Source organism: Myxine glutinosa, unplaced genomic scaffold (assembly GCF_964187855.1).
Source record: "Myxine glutinosa unplaced genomic scaffold, kmMyxGlut1.1 SCAFFOLD_2233, whole genome shotgun sequence".
NCBI classification, from domain to species: Eukaryota; Metazoa; Chordata; class Myxini; order Myxiniformes; family Myxinidae; genus Myxine; species Myxine glutinosa.
In genome coordinates this window covers 25,128-45,853 of record NW_027618328.1, presented here as the reverse complement: position 1 = coordinate 45,853, position 20,726 = coordinate 25,128, and the positions used below count along the sequence as shown (strand labels likewise).

At 46.0% G+C, this 20,726-nt stretch overlaps 1 protein-coding gene across 1 annotated transcript in view; it reads left to right on the top strand.

The window, feature by feature from the left end:
- Positions 1–1,002: 1,002 nt before the first annotated feature.
- The window catches only part of LOC144889283 (la-related protein 1-like), a gene marked incomplete at its 3' end in the record, with an annotated part of 38,442 nt that continues 18,718 nt past the window's right edge, over positions 1,003–20,726 (top strand). Inside the window, exon 1 of the mRNA XM_078769361.1 lies at positions 1,003–1,116. The remainder of the gene's footprint in view (positions 1,117–20,726) is intronic.

The window sequence follows — 20,726 nt, the reverse complement described above, 5'->3', positions numbered from 1 at the left end:
GAGTATCCCAGTTTGATACGTATAATAAAGCAACTCGGACGAATTTCCGTCTTTGGTCGCGTCAATTCTTTCGACTCGCGTTGGAGCACAGCTCCTTCAGTTTTAACGATCTCTCGATTTATACTTCAGCGATCTATCCTGGCGTTTTTATCAGCCTTGGTAATTATGAAAACACTCGAGAACGAGAATAAAAGCTACTTTGAAAAGGCTTATTTATTAATGTACTCTATTGCAGACTTTTAAAGTATAATTTGTATTATACTTTAAATGTAAATGTAATTTGTATTATACATTTACCTTGTGGCGGGCACAATGGTCAATAATTCCGCGCACCAGTGGGTGGCGAGAGCGTCCGGGCGTGGAACTGAGATACATGCCCCGCCTTTCGGCCGTTCGGCCACGCCCGGGGGCATTGCGTGGCCTCGGGATATATATGCGGGCTCTAAGGTCGAGCCCGCCCAGTGCTGATGTGCGAGCTTGTATTAAAGTGCTTTCGTTTGTATCCACGCGTTGTGGGCTACCTTTTTGGCAATCGAGTCGTGTGTGCACAGCACCACAACCTCAGAATTGTAGATAGATGCATTAATTACAAATTTGTAAGACTGCGTGGGGTATTTTATGAATACCATCTAGTTATTTTTTGTGTCTATGACTATTTAACTCAAAGTTTCAGAATGTAAAGTTAAATCTGTAATGTGTACAGGACAGTACTTCATACATAAACCATCACCTCGAGAATCATTAACATTAACATTAACATTAACCGAATTCATTCATTCATTCATTCATTCAATCATGCATTAATGCATTAATTAATTTATTCATCCTCAAGCTCAACGTCGGTGCTGTAATAGCCAGAGCGTCGTCTGCGAGGTCAGCGGTTCGAATCCCGGCCGAGCCTATTAATAATATTATTATTATCCTCCCTTTAAAATGGACGTCATCCTTGTGCGCCAAGGCCATCGCGTGACGTATGATAAACGACGCGCATGCGCAGTCCTGGCCGCGTGGGTCCTGTTGGCGTGTTTGAGCTGGGCGACGGTTCTGCGCTGCCCTGCAACTCATTCCGAGCTCCCCACCCCCCCCGTAAAGGCGCCAACGCACCACCTCCACGAGGTGCGTTCGAACGGTGCTTGACATAATACAACGCAGACATTTTGTTAAGCGTTTGTTCTCTCAGAAATGTGATTTGACCGTCTCGACTAGTGCAGGCCGCCGACCTGTCAGGCGCACGGACACGTCTGTTGTTTTATTTTCTTTGGAAATCGTTCTCATCAGCGTCACGGGCTCCATCGTGCGGTGTTATTGTGTGGTTGTGTGGTTTGAAGAGCGGTTATTAGTATTACCGATTGGATGTGAAACACTTTGAGAGCCTCGGTTGACCCAGGTTCCAGATTCCAAGTTCATGTGTACGTGATGGTGCTTGTTGTTTATGGCTGTGACTCGCAAGTTAAACCTGTGTGAGCGACTTCGTGTTGGGTTTGTGTCGTTGAGCGCGGTTTACCTGCTTCGATCGCGTCTCCACTCGTGGCCTGATCGGTTATTAAAGCCGCTTTATTTATTTTATAAAGATATGCAAGGGACTTGGACAAATGAGGCCATTTGATCTATCAGTATCAGTATCATGGGTACTCCTTATCGACATTATCTACGTTAATGAAGTCCATCGTTTTATTTCCTTCATTTCACTGGGAAGGGAAGCCTGGTGTTGGCTAACCGGTTAAGCCTAAGCCTAAGGTGGGCTGGCTTGAGATCTTAGGGTCTTCAGTTGGAGCCCCTGTCGTGACGTCATATTACACCAGGTGGGTTGATTCAGCCAGACATGTTTCCGATGTCGATAAATGAGTGCCAGATGACTGGTAACAGGGACACTGCATCAGCGGCACAGCTGCACTCCCAGTAATAATGAAACCAGCAGCCACAGACTGCATACGAAACAGCAACAACTGGGAAGGGTGAAGCGGAGAAGTAGTAGTAGTAGTAGTAGTAGAGCAGTGGTACAGGGGTAGGGACATCGGCAGGGTAGTGGGAGAGGGGGTAGGGACATCGGCAGGGTAGTGGGAGAGGGGGCAGGGAGTGGGAGAGGGGGTAGGGACATCGGCAGGGTAGTGGGAGAGGCGGCAGGGACATCGGCAGGGTAGTGGGAGAGGGGGTAGTGGGAGAGGGGCTAGTGGTATAGGGGTAGGGACATCAGCAGGGTAGTGGGAGAGGGGCTAGTGGTATAGGGGTAGGGACATCAGCAGGGTAGTGGGAGAGGGGCTAGTGGTATGGGGGTAGGGACATCGGCAGGGTAGTGGGAGAGGGGGTAGTGGGAGAGGGGGTAAGGACATCGGCAGGGTAGTGGTATGGGGGTAGTGACATCGGCAGGGTAGTGGGAGAGGGGGTAGGGACATCGGCGGGGTTGTGGGAGAGTGGATAGTGACATCAGCAGGGTAGTGGGAGAGCAGGTAGGGACATCGGCAGGGTAGTGGTATGGGGGGTAGAGACATCGGCAGGGTAGTGGGAGAGTGGGTAGTGGTATGGGGGTTGGGACATCGGCAGGGTAGTGGGAGAGTGGGTCGTGGTATGGGGGTAGGGCCATCAGCAGGGTAGTGGGAGAGCGGGTAGGGACATCGGCAGGGTAGTGGTACGGGGGTAGAGACATCGGCGGGGTAGTGGGAGAGTGGGTAATGGTATGGGGGTTGGGACATCGGCAGGGTAGTGGGAGAGTGGGTAGTGGTATGGGGGTAGGGCCATCAGCAGGGTAGTGGGAGAGCGGGTAGGGACATCGGCAGGGTAGTGGTACAGGGGTAGGGATATCAGCAGGGTAGTGGTACGGGGGTAGCGACAGCAGGGTAGTGGGAGAGGGGGTAGTGGTATGGGGTTTGGGACATCGGCAGGGTAGTGGGAGAGGAGGTAGTGGTATGGGGGCTGACCGACAAAGCTCACATTGTCCGTCTTGATCATACAAGTTGATGGTCTGGCTGTGAGGCATATTGCCGACAGCCTGAAGAGCAGCTTCCTACGGTAGCCTCCATTTGGCCCGTATAAGCATATAGTCCAGGCCCTGCTCATAACCCCGTACACAACTCATCCGCAAGAGATTTTGAAACTTGATTTGACTTATTGGACCATTTACCTTTAAAAATCACACAGGTGCTTCTTCGGAACCGGCTGCAAATGGCCGCTTGGGGTGAAAATCCTAGATGGCTGCCAGTAGCCATATTGAAAATATAAATTTTGAACCACTCACCATAAACATGTGTAATATCTTGTTTTATGGGTTTTTGGGTGTGGGGAATCCATTTGTGACATCATTTTCATGATTGAAGGCCAAGGTCACATGCTAAGGTCAAGGTCAAGGTCAGAAATCACAAAAAACTACCAAAATCGCAGTTTCACAGACATCGAGAAGCAAACTATCAAAGTTTGATGAGTGGTACAATTACTGATGTTTTGCAACTTAACTGACTGTGGGAATAAGTGTAGGCCATGTAGTTTTTTCAAATCTTGTTTATTTTACAACTTCTTATTTTATTTGTCTCACAATATCGTCAGCATACACATTGTTCACTTATGAATTGGAACATTTTAATCATTCTTTCGAACACACAATCTGAAAATTAAAAAAAACAATAGCTACATTACAGTGCCATACAATACCTGCATATAAGCCATATTCCTTATAATTATGACTAAAAATGAATGGTATATGAGTCAGATGCCCAGACGAGAGAGCTAAGGTGGGAACTTGGCATTTGTTTATTTATTCACACAGATAATAATAATAATGCATTTATTTTATATAGCGCTTTTCAGGGAGCCCAAAGACGCTTTGACAGAGTGCAAAACATAATGCATAGCAAAACATAAAAACAATTGCAAAAAAAGAAGAATCAATAGGGAAATATTCAAAGCACAAAGGAGGGAGAAGGAGAGGAGATAGTCAGGGGTTAGATGCTGTGGGTTAAATGTTGAATGCAGTGTTGAACAGGTGGGTCTTGAGTGATGTTTTGAATGTGGTGAGTGAGGAGGAGTCTCTGATGGTGTGAGGTAGTGAGTTCCAGAGGGTGGGAGCAGCGATGGAGAAGGCCCTGTCCCCCCAGGATCTAAATTTGGTCCGGAGGGGGGGGGGGGGGGGGGGTCAGGAGGTTGGTACCAGCAGAGCGGAGGTTGCGGGTGGGAGTGTGTCTGGAGAGGAGGTCAGCCAGGTAGGATGGGGCCAGGTTATGGAGGGCTTTGTAGGTCAAGAGGAGGATTTTGTACTGGATTCTCTGGGAGATGGGGAGCCAGTGAAGCTTTTATGGGCTCAACAACCTTCTTATGGCAGTAGATCACACACATAACTTGTGCTGCTTTGCAGGAACAACGCTTTGAGTTACACTTCCCACACAGGGAGCCACACAGGGTCAGAATTTTGGTGGGGATCGGCTTCAGAGACTTAAGAAAATGAATAGGGTCAAGCTGACTGGCATCAGCTAGCAAGATCAAGGCATTCCGGATCACGTAGAATTGAATAGAATTGAAGCAAATTGAATACGATCACCACAATGGTCATCAAGTAACTTTTTTACATCTCGGTTGTAAATTATAAAATGTACAGTGTCATCTAAATGATACATACAACTCGTAATGTCTTTGACAGTAAAACCATACCCTTTTTGCAGAAGAGGCTCAATGTGCTTTAAGGCCTGCAAAAATTAAGTCTGCTTAACCGCAGAAGTTGACTTGCATTTTTCAAAAGGAATATTGCTCGAGGATTGTACATCTTGCTCATACTTATGCAGGTAACGTCTGATACAAATGGCATGACAATACACATCTGATGCCAATACATCCTCAACACTGTTCAGCTCAGCAACTCTACAAAACACCTCATCTTTCAAATGTTTAGTTGAAATCAAGAAATTTTCTTCTGCAACTCGCTCACTAATTCTGAATTTGTCTCTCAAGGATACACAGTTTACCTGTACCCTATCACTGCCACACACAATGCATTTCAGCTGCTTTGGGTCTTTCTCAGAACTTGCTGCTTCCCTCGGTGTGATGGAGCTGCGGCGCAGGCTGGGCTTTATAGATTCAGTTTTTGTCACTCCCATTTCATCCTGACCTACAGCTTTAGCCTGTTCCATTGCATTCAATTTCTGCCTATGAGTATACCACCTGAAGCACTTGTTAGTGTTGTGATATACATATGGTGTACATTCCTCTTCTGCTCCTTTCAATCTTTTGCTGACTACATCTTTCCTGATTGACGCAGCGCGTTTCATGCTGTCTTGACCAGCTTCTTTCGGTTGTGTTAATTTAGTAGTTTTATCACCAGTTTGCTGGCAGATGATGCAATTCATGGGATCAAACTCTTTTGAGATACCAGTTGTCAGTAACACTCCAACAGGTGCACACAAAGGAGTAGACTTCTGGCTGCTGCTCTCCACCATTCTCACTGACACAATATAGGATACACTGGAACAAAGACAAGAGGGCTTTTATTACACACTGTAAAAAGTACTAAAAAATGCTAGCTCTCGCAGGGAAAATGGCCTTAAAATGCATGTTGTTGTTGTTGTTGATACCAAATTATCCATGCTATATATACAGCGTGTCCCTAGATCATCACAGACAGAAAAAAATGGGGCCCTCTTTTTCATTAAGTTGATACAGATTTGAAAAGTATGGTTCATCAGTATAACAACACTTGTGATAACACTGGTTCTGTTTTTTTCTAAGACACCCTGTATCTAGAAAAGAATCAATTTTTGTGAAAAATAATATATACCTACCACTCGGTGTGGATGACTAGGGGCGATCAGTGAGCACAATGTCGACAGAATCAGACACGTCTATGCGGATACACATATGCACTGCACACCTGCGGAGTATAAAACAACCTTAGTCAGTGGCAAATTGGTCATAAACATCATAAAGTACATCATAAACTTTTAAATAGTGAGTTATACTTGATGGTCTGCTTCTCGATGTGTGTAAAACTGCGATTTTGACCGTTTTTGTGATTTCTGACCTTAACCTTGACCTTAGCATGTGACCTTGGCCTTCAATCATGAAAATGATGTCACAAATGGATTCCCCACACCCAAAAACCCATAAAACAAGGTATTACACATGTGTTTATGGTGAGTGGTTCAAAATTTATATTTTCAATATGGCTACTGGCAGCCATCTAGGATTTTCACCCCAAGCGGCCATTTGCAGCCGGTTCCAAAGAAGCACCTGTGTGATTTTTAAAGGTAAATGGTCCAATAACTCAAATCAAGTTTCAAAATCTCTTGCGGATGAGTTGTGTACGGGGTTATGAGCAGGGCCTGGACTATACGCTTATACGGGCCAAATGGAGGCTAGCGTAGGAAGCTGCTCTTCAGGCTGTCGGCAATATGCCTCACAGCCAGACCATCAACATGTATGATCAAGACGGACAATGTGAGCTTTGTCGGTCAGCCCCCATACCACTAGGTCCAATAACTCAAATCAAGTTCCAAAATCTCTTGCGGATGAGTTGTATACGGGGTTATGAGCAGGGCCTGGACTAATCGCCCCTGGATTCACAATCCCGAGTGGAATTTTCTTCAACTTGTAGGTGACATCTGTCATCACAAACACTTTCCTGGGTGTGTCTCCTTCAGCTGCCAGTATCTGCCAATACTCCTTGCTCAAGTCGATCTTGGTGAAAGACTAATTTCCTGTGAGCTTCCCGAAGAGGTGACTGACTATCGCTCTTGGTTCTGGATCAGACACAGCAGCAAGAGGAAGTCATGTATATCAGTTCTGGAGCACCAGGGGCCTAATGCTCTGCACACTCCTTGCAGTGCCCCGAGTTCAGCTCGACCTAGCTTAAGTTCCCCTGGTTCCGAGTCCAGCGCAGTTTCCTGGCAGTGGCTCTCCCTCTGGTCGAGTGGACAAGCAGGTCGTCGACAGCAAAGGTCACAGCAGAGTCCGTGGCGAAAGTGATCTTTTTGAGTTTTTGGTAATCAACATCTCCAACATAATGTGCCACATGTCTTCACTAAAGGATTGTCTGACTGTACGGTATTGTGTAGTTTTGACTGGACACGCTCACTTGTAGTCAAGTTTGTGATGTTGGAATGAAGTCATAGTCGCTGGGATAAGATTTTGGGGCAAAGGTCAAAGGGCATGTGACCTTTATCTGAAAGGAGCAAATTTTCATTTCCACGATAACTTGTGAACCGATGAAGGGATTTTTTTTTTGTACTAAACTTGGCATAGAAATGGACTTTAATACAAAGATGAACTGATTAAATTTTGGCTTTAAAAGTCAAAGGCCGAAGGTCAAGTGCTTTTTCATTGAAAATCTGTGTTGTTGCAATAACTTATGAACCACTCAAGATATTTCAACCATGATTGACACATTTATGGAGTGTAATACAAAGATGAACCAATTCAATTTTAGATTGAACAGGTCAAAGGTCATGTGCTCTTTGAAAATAATTTTGCAGACCACAACTCGAGTTACAATCATCTGATGTTGGCTCTGTCTTGATCTCTCTCTCTCTCTCTCTCTCTCTCTCACTCCCTCACTCTCTCACTCTCTCACTCTCTCACCCTCTCACTCTCTCACCCTCTCACCCTCTCACTCTCTCACTCTCTCACTCTCTCACTCTCTCACCCTCTCACTCTCTCACCCTCTCACCCTCTCACTCTCTCACTCTCTCACTCTCTCACTCTCTCACCCTCTCACTCTCTCACCCTCTCACTCTCTCACCCTCTCACTCTCTCACTCTCTCACTCTCTCACTCTCTCACCCTCTCACTCTCTCACCCTCTCACTCTCTCACTCTCTCACTCTCTCACCCTCTCACCCTCTCACTCTCTCACCCTCTCACCCTCTCACCCTCTCACTCTCTCACTCTCTCACTCTCTCACTCTCTCACTCTCTCACTCTCTCACTCTCTCACTCTCTCACTCTCTCACTCTCTCACCCTCTCACCCTCTCACTCTCTCACTCTCTCACCCTCTCACTCTCTCACTCTCTCACCCTCTCACTCTCTCACTCTCTCACCCTCTCAATCTCTCACCCTCTCTCTCTCTCACTCTCTCACTCTCTCACCCTCTCACCCTCTCACCCTCTCACCCTCTCACTCTCTCACTCTCTCACCCTCTCACCCTGTCACCCTCTCACTCTCTCACTCTCTCACTCTCTCACTCTCTCACTCTCTCACTCTCTCACTCTCTCACCCTGTCACCCTCTCACTCTCTCACTCTCTCACTCTCTCACTCTCTCACTCTCTCACCCTCTCACCCTCTCACCCTCTCACCCTCTCACTATTCCCCACAACTCACTATTCCCCACAACTCACTATTCCCCACAACTCTCTAATCCCCACAACTCTCTATTCCCCACAACTCTCTGTTCCCCACAACTCTCTGTTCCCCACAACTCTCTGTTCCCCACAACTCTCTGTTCCCCACAACTCTCCGTTCCCCACAACTCTCTATTCTCCACAACTCTCTGTTCCCCACAACTCTCTGTTCCCCACAACTCTCCATTCCCCACAACTCTATTCCCCACAACTCTCTGTTCACCACAACTCTCTATTCCCCACAACTCTCTATTCCCCACAACTCTCTGTTTACCACAACTCTCTGTTCACCACAACTCTCTATTCCCCACAACTCTCTATTCCCCACAACTCTCTATTCCCCACAACTCTCTGTTCCCCACAACTCTCTGTTTACCACAACTCTCTGTTCACCACAACTCTCTATTCCCCACAACTCTCTATTCCCCACAACTCTCTATTCCCCACAACTCTCTATTCCCCACAACTCTCTATTCCCCACAACTCTCTATTCCCCACAACGCTCTATTTCCCACAACTCTCTATTCCCCACAACTCTCTATTCCCCACAACTCTCTATTCCCCACAACTCTCTGTTCCCCACAACTCTCTGTTCACCACAACTCTCTATTCCCCACAACTCTCTATTCCCCACAACTCTCTATTCCCCACAACTCTCTATTCCCCACAACGCTCTATTTCCCACAACTCTCTATTCCCCACAACTCTCTATTCCCCACAACTCTCTATTCCCCACAACTCTCTATTCCCCACAACTCTCTATTCCCCACAACTCTCTATTCCCCACAACTCTCCATTCCCCACAACTCTCCATTCCCCACAACTCTCTATTCCCCACAACTCTCTATTCCCCACAACTCTCTATTCCCCACAACTCTCTATTCCCCACAACTCTCTATTCCCCACAACTCTCTATTCCCCACAACTCTGCATTCCCCACAACTCTATATTCCCCACAACTATCCATTCCACACAACTCTCTATTCCCCACAACTCTCTATTTCCCACAACTCTCTATTCCCCACAACTCTCTATTCCCCACAACTCTCCATTCCCCACAACTCTCTATTCACCACAACTCTCTATTCCCCACAACTCTCTGTTCCCCACAACTCTCTGTTCTCCACAACTCTTTATTCCCCACAACTCTCTATTCCCCACAACTCTCTATTCCCCACAACTCTATTCCCCACAACTCTCTATTCCCCACAACTCTCTATTCCCCACAACTCTCTATTCCCCACAACTCTCTATTCCCCACAACTCTCTATTCCCCACAACTCTCTATTCCCCACAACTGTCTATTCCCCACAACTCTCTATTCCCCACAACTCTCCATTCCCCACAACTCTATTCCCCACAACTCTCTATTTCCCACAATGCTCTATTCCCCACAACTCTATTCCCCACAACTCTCTATTCCCCACAACTCTCTATTCCCCACAATGTTCTTTTCCCCACAAAGCTCTATTCCCCACAACTCTCTATTCCCCACAACTCTCGATTCCCCACAACTCTCTATTCCCCACAACTCTCTATTCCCCACAATGCTCTGTTCCACCACAACTCTCTATTCCCCACAACTCTCTATTCCCCACAACTCTCTATTCCCCACAACTCTCTATTCCCCACAACTCTATTCCCCACAATGCTCTATTCCCCACAACGCTCTATTCCCCACAACTCTCTATTCCCCACAACTCTATTCCCCACAACTCTCTATTCCCCACAATGCTCTATTCCCCACAACGCTCTATTCCCCACAACTCTCTATTCCCCACAACTCTCTATTCCCCACAACTCTCTATTCCCCATAACTCTCTATTCCCCACAACTCTCTATTCCCCACAACTCTCTATTCCCCATAACACTCTATTCCCCACAACTCTCTATACCCCACAACTCTCTATTCCCCATAACTCTCTATTCCCCACAACTCTCTATTCCCCACAACTCTCTATTCCCCACAACTCTCTATTCCCCACAACTCTCGATTCCCCACAACTCTCTATTCCCCATAACTCTCTATTCCCCACAACTCTGCATTCCCCACAACTCTCTATTCCCCACAACTCTCTATTCCCCACAACTCTCTATTCCCCACAACTCTCTATTCCCCACAACTCTCTATTCCCCACAACTCTCTATTCCCCACAACTCTCTATTCCCCATAACTCTCTATTCCCCACAACTCTCTATTCCCCACAACTCTCTATTCCCCACAACTCTCTATTCCCCACAACTCTCTATTCCCCACAACTCTCTATTCCCCACAACTCTCTATTCCCCATAACTCTCTATTCCCCATAACTCTCTATTCCCCATAACTCTCTATTCCCCATAACTCTCTATTCCCCATAACTCTCTATTCCCCACAACTCTCTATTCCCCATAACTCTCTATTCCCCACAACTCTCTATTCCCCACAACTCTCTATTCCCCACAACTCTCTATTCCCCACAACTCTCTATTCCCCACAACTCTCTATTCCCCATAACTCTCTATTCCCCACAACTCTCTATTCCCCACAACTCTCTATTCCCCATAACTCTCTATTCCCCACAACGCTCTATTCCCCATTACTCTCTATTCCCCACAACTCTCTATTCCCCACAACTCTCTATTCCCCACAACTCTCTATTCTCCACAACTCTCTATTCCCCACAACTCTCTATTCCCCCACAACTCTCTATTCCCCACAACTCTCTATTCCCCACAACTCTCTATTCCCCACAACTCTCTATTCCCCACAACACTCTATTCCCCACAACTCTCTATTCCCCACAACTCTCTATTCCCCACAACTCTCTATTCCCCACAACTCTCTATTCCCCACAACACTCTATTCCCCACAACTCTCTATTCCCCACAACTCTATTCCCCACAACTCTCTATTCCCCACAACTCTCTATTCCCCACAACTCTCTATTCCCCACAACTCTCTATTCCCCACAACACTCTATTCCCCACAACTCTCTATTCCCCAACAACTCTCTATTCCCCAACAACTCTCTATTCCCCACAATGCTCTATTCCCCACAACTCTCTATTCCCCACAACTCTCTATTCCCCACAACTCTCTATTCCCCACAACTCTCTATTCCCCACAACTCTCTATTCCCCACAACTCTCTATTCCCCACAACTCTCTATTCCCCATAACTCTATATTCCCGACAACACTCTATTCCCCACAACTCTCTATTCCCCACAACTCTCTATTCCCCACAACTCTCTATTCCCCACAACTCTCTATTCCCCACAACTCTCGATTCCCCATAACCCTCTATTCCCCACAACGCTCTATTCCCCATAACTCTCTATTCCCCACAACACTCTATTCCCCACAACTCTCTATTCCCCACAACTCTCTATTCCCCACAACTCTCTATTCCCCACAATGCTCTATTCCCCACAACTCTCTATTCCCCACAACTCTCTATTCTCCACAACTCTCTATTCCCCACAACTCTCTATTCCCCACAACTCTCTATTCCCCATAACTCTCTATTCCCCACAACTCTCTATTCCCCACAACTCTCTATTCCCCACAACTCTCTATTCCCCATAACTCTCTATTCCCCACAACGCTGTATTCCCCACAACTCTCTATTCCCCACAACTCTCTATTCCCCACAACTCTATTCCCCACAACTCTCTATTCCCCACAACTCTCCATTCCCCACAACTCTATTCCCCACAACTCTCTATTTCCCACAACGCTCTATTCCCCACAACTCTCTATTCCCCACAACGCTCTATTCCCCACAACTCTCTATTCCCCACAACGCTCTATTCCCCACAATGCTCTATTCCCCACAACTCTCTATTCCCCACAACTCTCTATTCCCCACAACTCTCTGTTCCCCACAACTCTCTATTCCCCACAACTCTCTATTCCCCATAACTCTCTATTCCCCACAACGCTCTATTCCCCATAACTCTCTATTCCCCACAACACTCTATTCCCCACAACTCTCTATTCCCCACAACTCTCTATTCCCCACAACTCTCTATTCCCCACAACTCTCTATTCCCCACAACTCTCTATTCCCCACAATGCTCTATTCCCCACAACTCTCTATTCCCCACAACTCTCTATTCCCCACAACTCTCTATTCCCCACAACTCTCTATTCTCCACAACTCTCTATTCCCCACAACTCTCTATTCCCCACAACTCTCTATTCCCCATAAAACTATTCCCCACAACTCTCTATTCCCCACAACTCTCTATTCCCCACAACTCTCTATTCCCCACAACTCTCTATTCCCCACAACTCTCTATTCCCCATAACTCTCTATTCCCCACAACTCTCTATTCCCCACAACTCTCTATTCCCCATAACTCTCTATTCCCCACAACGCTCTATTCCCCATTACTCTCTATTCCCCACAACACTCTATTCCCCACAACTCTCTATTCCCCACAACTCTCTATTCCCCACAACTCTCTATTCCCCACAACTCTCTATTCCCCACAACTCTCTATTCCCCACAATGCTCTATTCCCCACAACTCTCTATTCCCCACAACTCTCTATTCCCCACAACTCTCTATTCCCCACAACTCTCTATTCTCCACAACTCTCTATTCCCCACAACTCTCTATTCCCCACAACTCTCTATTCCCCATAAAACTATTCCCCACAACTCTCTATTCCCCACAACTCTCTATTCCCCACAACTCTCTATTCCCCACAACTCTCTATTCCCCATAACTCTCTATTCCCCACAACGCTGTATTCCCCACAACTCTCTATTCCCCACAACTCTCTATTCCCCCACAACTCTCTATTCCCCACAACTCTCTATTCCCCACAACGCTCTATTCCCCACAACTCTCTATTCCCCACAACTCTCTATTCCCCACAACTCTCTATTCCCCACAATTCTCTATTCCCCACAACTCTCTATTCCCCACAACTCTGTTCCCCACAACTCTCTATTCCCCACAACTCTCTATTCCCCACAAGTCTCTATTCCCCCACAACTCTCTATTCCCCACAACTCTCTATTCCCCACAACGCTCTATTCCCCACAACTCTCTATTCACCACAACGTTCTTTTCCCCACAACTCTCTATTCCCCACAATGCTCTATTCCCCACAATGCTCTATTCCCCACAACTCTCTATTCCCCACAACTCTCTATTTCCCACAACTCTCTATTCCCCACAACTCTGTTCCCCACAACTCTCTATTCCCCACAACGCTCTATTCCCCACAATGCTCTATTCCCCACAACTCTCTATTCCCCACAACTCTCTATTCCCCACAACTCTATTCCCCACAACTCTCTATTCCCCACAACGCTCTATTCCCCACAACTCTCTATTCCCCACAACTATCTGTTCCCCAACGCGGCCGGTTTGTCTCGCCAACGGTGTGCGGTTTGCCCTGCTTTGCGATCAGGTATGCAACTTCATACGACGTGGTGAGGATCGGTTTGTCAATTGGAACGAAGCCGAGAGTGGGCAAGGTAGCACTTGCGTCGAATCGGACTCTCTTCAATTTGAATTCATCCAGCGTTGCGTCTTTGTACTGCCCCTCGCGGTGCAGTTTTTTGAAGTGTTCCTGTAGTTTTGCTGGTGCTGGGCTGGAGTTGCTCAACTTGACATTGCAAAGCATGCATTGAGGACGCTGACTTCCGTCCCGTTCCGTCAAACATGTGAACCCGTACCGCACGTAATCCTCCGCCCAGACCACTTCCTTTTTTTGCTTGACATACTGCAAAAAAAAAAAAAAAGTAACAAACTGATCTTAATTGAGTTCGGGCAAATAATTATATGACAAAAATTAAAAAAGGAACATGCTTAAATATAATCAGTACCCCTCTGAAAACTGAGAAATTTTAACAAAGAAAACCTAACTTATAGTTACGATGACGGAATTTATTATCTACTCAACTCTATGTCACCTCAAATCCCATTATAATATTACATAGAAAACTGCGAATTGTTAGTTTTGAATTGTGACCAAAGGAGTTATATCACCTCCACCTAATTTTCTGAGTAATTCAATGATATTTTATAATAATAATACCGTAAGGACTCGACTTTGTTATCCCTTTTACGCCGCACCCAGTGACCCGATGCCCACGGCACTAATGGATTTACGATCTACGAACCGTGCTCTTTGTTTATCACGTACAGACATACTCGAAAAATCAGAATTAGCCGACGTTGGGGCCCAAAAGCATCCGATTAACTGCTGATACGACGCCATCTTACGACGCCATCGTATTGGCGTCTGCTGGGCGAAGGCGAAGCGAGCCGTCGGCTGATTGGACAGTCGAGTGGTGTGAACATGGGTGGTGTGAACCAAATGGTCTTTTTATTCCCTTGAACATTTTAAATTAGGATATATAAGGAAACGTCTTTATCGTCATTTTAATAAAGTTAAATGGAGTGACGTTGCGATACTCAGGGTGCGTTGCATAAATCCTCGTAACTCAGAGAGGTGTAGCAGGTGGCGAGATGTAAGGAAGCTTAAAGATAACGAGCTGAAAACAGACGAACGATATGTCAATCTCTTTCTACACCGAACGGAAATAAAAGTATGAGAGCGAGATGGCATTGCCTGAGCACTTCGAGCAGAGAGGACTGATTGGACTTAAATTAAAGAGAAAAAATTGGAGCTTAACGGAAGAAGAAGATCCCATGAGCGCTCCCCTATGCCATCCATAATGGTACATCCTCCCTTCCGTGGATCCTCCCCTATCCTCCCTTCCGTGGATGTTCCACGGGTTTCGGCTAGTATTTTATAATCACCATCCACTTTTGACTTTAATATAACTCTGAACCTGCCCTGCATATCCACAAACATTTCCAACTTACTTTTCAATTAATCAGTAACTCCAAAGTAAGGCGCGACCAATGACGCACGGCACACGGCAAGCTAATCGAGGCTATTCACTGGAATTTCCGAACACCTGCAAAGTCCAAAATCCAGTAAGTAAGTAAGCAAGTAAGCACCATCAACAGAATAATTAGCAAGTTGCTCATTGATTCAACTTACTGCAGTCAGTGTGAAACAACTTATCTTAAACACAGACCAGAGAAACCATGAATGGGATGGGAATACAATTACAAATAACATTTCCATTCGTTCGTAACATACATAGCAAAATAATAATAATTTTAATAATAAGCGTAATTACACATAGATTCAAAATTCATACAAAACTAAAAACAAAAAACAAACAAATTGCAATGCGTTTCGGAGGACCTCCTCCGAACCCCTGAGACTGGCTCACTGAACCCCTGGGGTTCGGTCAACCCAGGTTAAGAACCACGGCCTTAGCTGCTTTTAACCATCCTCTTACACGTGGTGCAGAACATGTCTTGTCCATCAAATTCCAACCATGGATGTACTTTTTTTGGCTGGAGCAGGGTCATGGATGAAATGGACTTTTAACAAAGCTATCCTTGGCAGAAATTTCTCGTCTGTGCCCTTTTCATGCCTGTCATTACAGAATGCACTATTTTATTTGGCAGGGGGCACGTCTTGTCGTCAAGATATTCATCAGTGTAAATCCTGTCAGTCATCTGTTTTTTCAATATCAGTATTTTTATCAGGAGCAAGAAGAGGCATGTTAATGGAAACATTATTAAAAATATAAAACGAAAAATTGTTTTTGTCTGGCTCTCTGCATCGCACGGCAAATTGTTCTTCTTTTTCTCTGTCGGGTCAAAGGTTCATGGAAGAGTTGCGACGTAAATCGCGAACACACATGCAGATGAATACATTGAGACACACCAGACTTTTACTTCAGACAAATCCAGCCACTGAAGTTGGGAGAAGTGACGTAACTTCCCGAGACACTCTGGGTGTGGGTGGACATCTTTCTTATTTGCCTTCAATGAAGGAAGAATTTTCTTCTCCCCATGGTTACCAACCTACAGGGTATATCCATGCTCTATCATTGTAAATGCTGAACTTCGTGCAAGGAAGCAGTACCTACCATATTGAATGTCTTTGGTATGACTCGACTAGAGTCGGAATCGATCAACCACAACTCAGAGTGGACACTCTAACCATTATACCATGACTTTAAATTAGCAGCTCCAGACAGTAAGTTCTGGTTTTTATTGACGCCAGCGCACGGCTCGTTCACATATCATTAGCTATTAGTCCTTGAGCCAGACCAAAAGTAATGCTCCGGCGGGGGGAGTAATTCTCATTACGATTTTCCATTAGACCAATGTCTCAAGTGTCAGAAAAGGTGTGATGGACATCTGAGAACGGTAGCTTAGTGCCCGGATGGACGCCATCTTTGAAACCACCCAGCTCGAAAATGCCCATTTGGTGGGGTACATTGTTGCACGTGTATCTGGACTTCTATACTAGCTATCGATGTGCGGTTGACGACTAAATATACGTCCGATGTGTACCGTCTAAATAAAAAATAATATGAAGCATTTTGTTTTAGATTAATTATTATAAAAATCAATTATTATCGAAAAAAAATCATATATTTTTCAATATTTTATTATTAGACTTGTACTTTTTTTAGTGAAACAACACTGGTATGATTTTCCAAATTATGCATTGTGCTACACCGTTTATCTGTCTATAAAAATAACTCAAAAACTAAAACATATCATCCACCACGAGTTTACAACAAATAAATGTAAAGAGGCATAAAATGACTTAGGCCGCCGCTGGCATTATCTATTCTGACGATAACGCAAGTTAGGAATGTCGTACGGAGAGGATTTTAACACCATACGATATCTAATAAGCAGGCGGAAATTGTTACATAGGAAATCTGCACTTTGGTGGCCATCTTGGATTTCAAAATGGCCGCCAATTATATTAATTATTCATTACTAGAGTTTGGAAAGACGTATGGAGCTGATTTTAACACCATACGATGTATATTCCTAATAAGCAAGTGGAGGTATCATTGAACATGTCATGTTTTAGTCAAATAACACCGGTATGATCTTCCAAATTATACATTTTGCTAAACCGTTTATCTGTCTATAAAGATTTTCAGGCAATTTGGCCTGCATTATAATAGAGAACAACATATGCTATACAATATACAGTGCACACAAAGTTAATCATCAGAGTCGCCATCAGTCATTGGCATCCTGAGCCACGATAGCATCATCCTGCACCATGTTGGAGCATCCCTGCAGCTTACACACAACAGTGCACTTCAACCCATTCAGTATGCAGGAGCAATCTGACGGTCGACACGTCCTTCTGCATGTGCATGAGATGAGATTCAAGACGACATCTGGAGCTGGTAGACCCGCCATCCATCGGATTGTGAGCGAACCGCCATCATCGAGTTCCCAACCATGTCCTGCTGATGGTGTTGGGACGTCTGGTAGGTTTTCAAGGCTGCGTCGCCAGATAGCCGCCTGATAGTTGGCCCTAAGCGTATGCTGCATCAAGGAGTCTTCACAAGGCGGCAATTGTCCAGATTCGATCTGGCCCTTCTTTGCACAGAACATGTGATAACGGAGCGAATTAACACCGACGATCTTCGTGTTCTTGGCGTACAGCTGACACGTGAAGGCCTGAATGCTATTGAAGACGTCTGTTGGTACATTCCACGAAGATCCCAGATCTGTGAATGCTTGAAGATACAGCTCATTCGCTTGCACAAGCTTCAAAGCCTTTATCTTTCCTTGGCTAGCCAGAGCACTCACAGTGTCACACCCGCTCCATGCATGAAGCCCTGGCAATGCACTGCAAACTCCAGACCCCAATACCCCAGCCAACTTTCCAACGTCGATCATTCTGACTCGAACCTTTGTTCCTCGTCTGATGAAGAGCTGACTATCGATGGTTCTGCTGAGATGAAGACTGATGATCAGAACGTCGGTGTCATCTGCCACTAAGATGATCGTCTTGTAGTGGGTAGCGGCGTGCTTTGCGTGGAGAAACATACGCGTGTCTGCTTCCTCGTGGCTACATTCGAGTGCTTGCACCAACTTCCACCTATCGCGGGTCAGTACCAGACATTTTTCACCACAGGTGACATACAGTGTTCTGTTGCCTAGCTTTTCGCGATTTGTTTCATGTTTCCACGACTCCGCCAGAAACACAACCAGTTTCTCCTTTGTCTGGCTGCAAGCAAGGAGACGCCGCCAGTTCATGATTTTGTGTGCGGGTCTGATCTCGCTGAAACTGATGCCTTCATTTGAACCGCGGTTCACACGCTCAGCTGCTTTGATGGATTCTTCTGTGTATGTGTCAAAGACAACATCGATGCGCTCACTGCCTTGACCAGCGTGAAGCGCTGCAGCAAGGATGCGGTCAGATAGTTCTTCGAACGTGTCGTTCTCGCCATGCATCTTTTGTATGAGAGCCATCGCATCAATTATTGTTGCACTTCGCTTGTCAACGCTCTCGGCTGGTTCCACAAGACCTTCCATGTGTTTCGCAAGTGCAGCTTTGTTCGTTTTTTTCATTGACCCATCAACGTTTGCCAAAGACCATGGTAACGGCCCTAGTGGGTGACAAAGGACAAGTTGCATGTCGAGGTTCCTTGTCTTGGCGATGAGTATCATGGTGGCAAACAGTTGTCTGTCAGCTCTCAGGACGATCTCCTTGTTTGTGCCCTTCACAACTTTCTGCTTGATCTTACCAAAGGTCTTCAAGTTTAGCTTGTTCAATGTGTCATGAAAGCCTGTTCCCTCTTCAAGACGTTTCTGGAAGCTTTGATACACCGCTTCCCCCTTTTGCAGGGTGTTGAGTAGGTCATTAGAAACGTCCTCCCTCGCAGCCGCTCCGGTAGATATACTGAGAAGACATGACGGATCATCGGCAAATGGATTGGTCCAGTCATTTTCCAGTAGATCACAGATAGCTGTGACGCCAGACTCATCACGTTTGATGCGAGAAGTAGACAAGTCAGGGTGCTTGGCGTGAGATATGTCGCTGCCATTCACAAGGATAGTTTCTCGTAGTTGCCTCAGTGCAGTAGCCCGATTTTCTGCAGTTAGATAGTATCGTGACACAGCCCCTTGTCAAAGACTAAAACCTCGTGTTCCTCCAGCTGTTTGCGTATCTTTGTTTACTGTTTCTTCTGTTGTCTGATCAACAGCGATTCTGGCAAATGGATTCCCTGGTCTAAGCTGTACGGAGAAGTAGCCTTGATTGAAATGCCTGTACAACTCGGGGCATGTTTCGTGGAGTTGCGTCATCTGTGCATAGTACACTGGTAGATATCTAGCATAGTTCACCTTGTTCATTGCGAAACACCAAGGGATCACTCTTCTGACACAAGCCAAGTGAAGCATCCAGTCGCCTTCTCTATCCGCACGAATCAACCCCAGCAGGGTCTCTACCATATCAATATACATCATCCAGAAGCGAGCCAGGTCTCCATGTTTGGTTCGCAGAAAATGTAGGTATTTCGCGAACATGTCAAAGCTCTGTACACATGAATCATCATCGAGAGCAGCAGCGAGAGTCTCGTGGCAAACATCCTCCTTGATGCTGCGAATTTTGAGGTCAGTGCTTCGAATCTGGGGTTCCTTGTCAGGATGATTGCTTTCTATCCACACCTGGAAGCCCTTCCAAATGATGCGCATTAGTGCCTCGTACATCAACTTGTGGAGTCGCACAGCACGGTTGTATTGCTTGCCTTCCAGAACCCTGTTGATGGAACCTTCAGCGATTACTCCTGACTCAACAGCTACATCCCGAAGGCCTGCATCTCCAAACATTTTCCCAATGCTCGACATGAAGTTACAGATGGTATGGAAGTTCCCCATCATGAGCACGATTCTTCCATATCGATCGACATCTTTCCATGCTATTTCGGTCGCCTTAGCAAATAGTGCCTGGTCTAGCACCACCGGTATACGCTCAAGCTGAAGTGATGACATGATGTTCAGAGCTTCTCTGAGGATTTCTTGCACTGTTGCCATATCTGTGGCAGGCACGTTTATAGTCGGCAGGTAGCCAACTACATCTTCCGTCACCTGAACACGATCTCTAGTCATGATGTTGAAACCAGTCCACAAACTGATTGTCTGGTCGCATGGTTCCAGCATGCGAGTCATAATCCATACGTGATTTCGGCGCTGCGCAAGGGATGTTGCGCCTGCAAGAGTGTCAGAAAGATCTGCAGGCTTGATTGCAGGTGGGCCCTCCCGTTTCCCACCGCTGTATATTGCAACTAAATCGCTGGATGACGGGATAGATCGCTTCTTATCTGCTTTGGATACTGCCGATGGAGGTTGGGGCGGCAAACACGACTGCGACTTCGGTTGGACGATGATACCGTTGACGCGATGCGATGTTCCGCCACCACTCAGCGATTCCTCCCCCCCCCCCCCCCCCCCCTCAGAAATTAATCAGGTCACCGCAACAAATCTCAGACTGAGATATAGAATATAGAATATAGATATAGAATAGACTGACGTCACTTTCGGCACTGGGTTCTGTGGG